At 36.9% G+C, this 6767-nt stretch overlaps 1 non-coding gene across 1 annotated transcript; it reads left to right on the plus strand.

Moving 5' to 3' along the window:
• Positions 1 to 5389: 5389 nt before the first annotated feature.
• On the plus strand, positions 5390 to 5496 carry LOC124897511. The gene has a single exon (XR_007054223.1). It is a non-coding gene; the product is annotated as a small nucleolar RNA R71 (small nucleolar RNA).
• Positions 5497 to 6767: the final 1271 nt, after the last annotated feature.

The following is a 6767-nucleotide window of genomic DNA, read 5'->3' on the forward strand; positions in this document are numbered from 1 at the left end:
AGCGATGCGACACGTCGAGTCCACATCATTACACTGAACCTTTACTTTAAAAATTTATCCAAGTTTTACCTGGGTGATTATCGATGCGACATGACTGTAAATGCATTGGAAGGACTGACGTAATACGTTGACATCGCATTAGTTCACTAGAACTAGCATTTGAATATTTTCTAAGAGTGGGCACGATGCACATTGATGTGATGTGTTAACTTTGCGTCGATTTATAGGAATTTTCTTGGAAATTTTTTTCTAAGTGTAAGCACAGGCCCAGTGATGGAACGCGTCGACTTAGCATTGAACCACTAGAAATTGTATCCAAAAAAATTTCTAAAGCCAAATTTCCCATATTTTGAGGCATCTTTTCGGCCCCTTACCTTTTTCACCTCTAAGACCAAATTTCCCATATTTTGAGGCATCTTTTCTCCCCCTTTAGCTTTTTAAACTCTTAAAACTTATTTAACTTATCAAAGATTATTGTTCACCCTCTTCTCATCTTCTCTATCTTCACCACATTTCTCATTCTAACACATCAACCAAAAACAACAAAATTACATAAGAAAAAGTGGGTTGCCTCCCACCAAGCGCCTTATTTTCGGTCATGGTATGAATCATCTTTCTTTATTTTTCTCTTTATCTTTAACAACTAAAAATTAAACTACCTATTACATTACATTTGTGGGTTGCCTCCCACATAGCGCCTTATTTTACGTCGTGGCACGACTTAACTCAGTCTCACTCATCAGGTAAAGTGATGGACACGTTGTGCTTGTCTCTATGATCAGCCTAATAATGCTTCACACGTTGTCCATTCACTAGAAACTTCTTAGTCTTCTCTTTGTTCCACAATTCAACCACTCCATGAGGTGTCATTTAAACTACTTCAAAAGGTCCAGAACAGTTAGACCATAATTTTCCCCAAAATCACTTTAACCTTGAATTAAATAGCAAAACAAGTTGTCCAGGTTCAAACACTTTGTCTTAAATTTATATATCATGCCATCTCTTGGTTTTCTCCTTGTACAGCTTGGAATTTTCATAATCGTGGAGACAAAACTCATCAAGTTCAACAAGCTGCAATAATCTCTTCTCTCCCACGGCCTTCATCTAAAGATTCAACTTTTTAATAGCCCAATAAGCTTGATGTTCCAGCTCTACAGGTAAATGATAGGCTTTCCCATAAACCAACCAATATGGAGAAGTACCAATTGACATCTTATAAGTTGTCCGGTATGCCCACAATGCATCATCTAGCTTCTCGGCCCAATCCTTTCATTGCCCATTAACCGCCTTCTGCAGTATTTGCTTTATCTCTCGATTAGAGAACTCAACTTGTCCACTCATTTATGGATGATACGTAGTGGCTACCTTTTGACTAACACCATATTTTGCGAAAAGATTCTTAAACCAAGTTTTAATAAAGTGCGTACCTTCGTCACTGATTATAGCTCTTGGAGTGCCAAACTGGGAAAATATTTTCTTCTTCACAAACTTCAGCACTACTCTTACATCATTAGTGGGACAAGCTGCAGATTCCACCCATTTGGATACATAATCAACTGCCACTAGAATGTATAAGTTGCCATTGGATGGTGGGAATGGTCCCATGAAATCAATTCCCCAAACATCAAATACTTCAACTTTAAGAATATTATTTAGGGGCATCTCATGACTCCTTGAAATTGTTTCCAACCTCCAGCATTGATTAAAACTCTTCACAAAAGCCACGATATCTCTAAACAGTATTAGCCAAAAGAAACTAAATTGCAACACTTTTCTTGCAGTTCTTTCACCCCCATGATGGCCACCATAAGGGGATGAATGACACTTTTGTAGTACTTGTGTGAATTCAACTTCCGAAACACATCTGTGGATAATGCCATATAGATCTTCTTGAAAAGATATGGCTCATTCCATATATAAGCACGAGAATCATGAAGTATTTTCTTTCTATATTGAATTGTACTTCCAGGAGGGTGAAAGTTACTAGCTAACAAATTCACAATGTCCGCATACCAAGGAACTTCACACTCCTTTATAGACAATAATTTTTCATCAGGAAATTCTTCCCAAATGTAGAGAAAGTTATCAACAACATGATCATAAGTCTCTAACCTCGACAAATGATCTGCAACTTGATTTTCTTCTCCTTTATGATCATGAACCTCTAAGTCAAACTCTTGCACTAACAAAATCGAACGGATTAATCGAGGCTTTACATCCTTTTTATTAAAGAGATACTTGATGGCTGCATGGTCTGTGTGAACAATAACCTTTGTGCCCATCAAGTACTCTCTAAATTTATCAAATGTATAGACCACCACTAACATCCTCTTTTTAGTGATTGTATAGTTTAGTTGGGCATCGTTCAACACTTTACTAGCATAGTAAATAGATTAAAATACCTTGTATTTTCTTTGCTCCAAAAACAGCTCCTACAGTCATAGCACTAGAATCATACATCAATTTAAATAGTAGCTCCTAATCTAAAGAAATAAAAATAGGAACTTCTATTAGCTTCTTCTTCAAATTCTCAAAGGCTTCTTGACAATCTGCCCAAAATCAAATTTGGCCTCTTTTTCTAACAATTTGTACACTAGGCTTGTAATCTTTGGAAAGTCCTGAATAAAACGCCTCTAGAAACATTCATGCCCCAAGAAACTTTACACTCCCTTCACTGTGACAAGATGTGGCAGGTTTTCAATCAACTCAATTTTGGCTCGATCTACTTTAATTCCTCTACATGACACTTTATGACCAAGGACTATTCCTTTCTTCACCAAAAAGTGGCACTTCTCCCAGTTCAGCACCAAATTTATCTCTTCACATTGAGCTAGGACTCGATCTGAATTTTACAAGTATTTATCAAAAGAATCACCATAAATAGAGAAATTGTCCTGGAATACCTCAATAAATTCTTTAACCATATCATAGAAGATTTCTATCATGTATCTCTGAAATGTTATAGGTGCATTATAGAGGCCAAACGACATGCGTCTGGATGCATATGTACCATACGCGCATTTAAAAGTCATCTTCTCTTAATCCTCAGGACCAATGGTGATCTGATTATAACCTGAGTAACTATCAAGAAAATAGTAATACACTTGCCCTGCCAACCTGTCCAACATATGATCAATGAATGAGATTGGGTAGTGGTCCTTCCTTGTGGCTTCAATTAGCATCTGGTAGTCAATATAAATTCTCCATCTAGTCACCATGCGAGTGGGAATGATCTCATTTGTTTCATTAGTAACCATGGTCATCCCACCACTTATTGTGTGTAATTGGATAAATAATACCATTATGGAGCCACTTAATGACCTCTTTTCGCACCATGTCTTTCATAACTAGATTCAACCTGCACTGCACCCTTGGTTTGAAACCTTATTCTATGTGTATTTTATTCATGCAAAGATCTGGATTTCTTCCTCTAATGTCAGACATCTGCCACCTGATTGCCTTCTTCCTCCTTTTTAATACTGTCATTGCTTTTTGTACCTGCATATCAGATAATCTTACAGACAAAATAACAAGCAAGGTATCATTATCACCAAGGTAAACATTATTCAAGTGAGAAGGAAGAACCTTAAGCTACAATTTTGGAGCTTCATCAATTGAAGCTTTGGGGGATGGCCCAATTGTCCTATTCAATGGTTCAAAAGGCAATTTTCTTATTTCAATAACCACCAAATTCATGACTTGAACTAATGCCAATGCTTCTACATCTCCATAAAGATCACAACCCACTAGAGCTTTCTTTAATAGATCATCTAATAATAATAGCTTTTGATCAGACTCAAGATCTATAATAGATATAGAAGAAAACTCCTCATATATAGCCAAAAATTTTAGTGCCTTATACACATTAAAAACCTCTACTTTATCATGTGCTCTCATTGTCATTTTCCCTGCTGCTACATTAATTAATAACTATCCCGTTGCTAAGAAAGGTCATCCTAAAATAAATGGAACAACAGGATCAACTTCAAAGTCAGATTACAAAATCTATCAGAAAGATTAAGGATCTCACTTACACCAAGGCATCTTTGATAATACCAGCAGGCCTAGCAAGGGACCTATCTGCCAACTGGAAAACAATAGTAATGGGTTTGGGACTCCCAAGACCCATCTTTCGGTACCAAGATGTGGGCATAAGATTAATGCTAGCCCCAAGTTACACAATCCACGAGTAATAATGATTTTCCCTATAGTAATTTGCAAAATGAAACTACCTGGATCCTTTAGCTTCATGGGTATTTTATTTTAAATCTTGGATGTACACTCCTCTGTAAGTGCAACTGTAGCATATTTGGTCAACCAGTTCTTGTTCGCCACTATATCCTTCAGGTATTTTGCATATTTTGGAACACTCTGTAGAATATCAACAAGAATGAGATTTACGTGAAGCTCTTTTAGAAGATCCAAGAACTTCTTGTAACTCGCCTCCTCCTGATGCTTCCTTGCCCTTTGAAGAAAGGGCAAAGGTAAAGTCTTCTTTTCCACGTGAATTTCTTTACTTGCATAATTTTTATTGACTTTTTTCTCCTCATTGTCTTTAGAACCATTATCAGTAACTATGGGAATAACCTTCTCCTGAATCGTCTCCTTAGTTTGTAATCCACTTCTTGTTGTCACCACATCCACTTGCTTCAGATTTTCCTTGGTATTACTGGGTAGGCCTCCTTGAGGCCTTGTATTTTATGCTCCTTTAATCTGAATGAGTTGCAATTCCAAATTTCTTGTAAGCAACTGTTGACTCTTCAACTCTTCTATAAACTGTGCCTGTTGAGTCTTTACTTCTGTTGTAAATTGAGCATGTTGAGCTAAAAGTTTCTTCATTATCTCCTCCATATTACTAACTTGAGCAGTAGCTTGATTAGTGTTCTGTGCCTGATTTCTACTCCATGAGAAGTTGGGATGGTTCCTTCAGTTGGGATTATGCATGTTATAAAAATTTTGTTATCCCAACGATTTGCATTCCCCACATAGTTGATAGAATTTGGATTAGCCATACAAGCTTCTGCTTCATGATCACCACTTCCACAAACCTCACACTAAGAATTCACCTGTTGGACTGCATTAGTTGTAACTACAGTTTGTGTAACCCCCAACTTTATGCTATTAAGCTAAGTAATCATATGAATCACATTGCTGCAATCTATGCTTGTAATGTAGTAAATTGGTCTACCTCCAATACCCCTGCAACCTTTCTAGGAGCACTCCTCGAGTCAGCATGCCAATAAGGATTCCCTTGTGAAATTTGATTCAACAGTGTGTTAATTCTTCTTACGTCTTTTCAAGAGACTGCCCACCTACTACTGAATCCAAGAGTATCTTCATATTTGGCTCCAATCCCTTAATAAAAGTATGAACAACAACATCTTTGGACTGATGATGGTGAGGGCAATTTCTGAGCATACCCTTAAATCTCTCCCAAGCTTGGTAAAGATTCTCTCTTTCTTTCTATTTGAAACTCAGAATCTCACTTCTCAAATATGCAGTCTTCCCTTATTGAAAGAATCGAATAGGGAACTTTCGAGCTAGATCTTCCCATAAAGTGGTAGAGAGTGATGGTTCAGCATGTAACCACCTTTTTTCTTCCCCCATTAGAGAAAAAGGAAAGAGTGTCAGTCTAACATAATCAGAATTCACACCTTAAGGAATGTAGGTATTGCTTATTTCCAGGACGGCCTGTATGTGCTGCTGCAGATCTTCATGTGAAAGGCCATGGAATTGCCCCGCTGAATTTAACAATTACACCATATTCTGCTATAATTCAAATCTACCACCTAGTTTGGGCTAGCGAATACTGTTCATCACATGGTTCATGAGTGGGATTGCCACCTCACAAACAAGTATAGCAACTAGTTGAGAAGGAATAACTGGAATAATCGGAGGTGGGACATTTCCAACATTTGGATCGATAGGGTCATTTGGATCTCTTATTTCAACCATTTGGACCTGTTGATTTGGATATTGAGCTCTTCGCCTTTGTTGAAAGATCTATTCTGGTTCTACAAAAGGTTCTACCAACTATTTATATCTCGCTAGTCTGGTATTTAGCTAAACCTGCAAAAATTCAGAAGCTAAGATCAAGTTGCTAACACTTAAACTTATTATCAAAAAACTAAAAATTTAGCAATTTACTAATTAGACTAGTCCCCGGCAACTTCGCCAAAAACTTGTTGCAACTCAAACGCACATGCAAGTGCACGCGACCGTACAAGTAATATAGTGACTTAGACAGTCAAATATCATTCCCACGAGGAATAAGCAACTAGAAATTTACCTAGCTTTTAGTTTTAGACAATCAAAGTATTAAGTGTTATAAACTATCAAGATAATTGTGTATCAAAAAGAAGAATGTAAATTAATAAATAATAAATAATAGTTTACAACTAGTGCAAAGCGAGCAACGGTTGTGAATAGTAATGATAAGAATTTCAGGGTTGAGGCATATTGAAAAATCATACAAATCTCTATTCTTATGGCAGTCTAATTGGTTATCGGGTTGTTGATTCTCAAGGTTTATGCTACGATCTTGGTCTCCCCGCCTCAAATCTTCTATCTTTTGAATATTGCAACTACCACTCGCATAGAGATACAATAATTCTTCTAGATTTATAAAGTTGTCTTCTTGTAATTGAACCAAGCAAGGCTTCTATGTATATCCTTATCCTAGATGCTAATTCAAACCCCATGTTTCATAAAAGGATAAGAACCTTGATCCTTAATTTCTCCATTCTATCCTACGATTCTCCTCCTGG

This window comes from Capsicum annuum, chromosome 3 (assembly GCF_002878395.1).
Source record: "Capsicum annuum cultivar UCD-10X-F1 chromosome 3, UCD10Xv1.1, whole genome shotgun sequence".
NCBI lineage: Eukaryota > Viridiplantae > Streptophyta > Magnoliopsida > Solanales > Solanaceae > Capsicum > Capsicum annuum.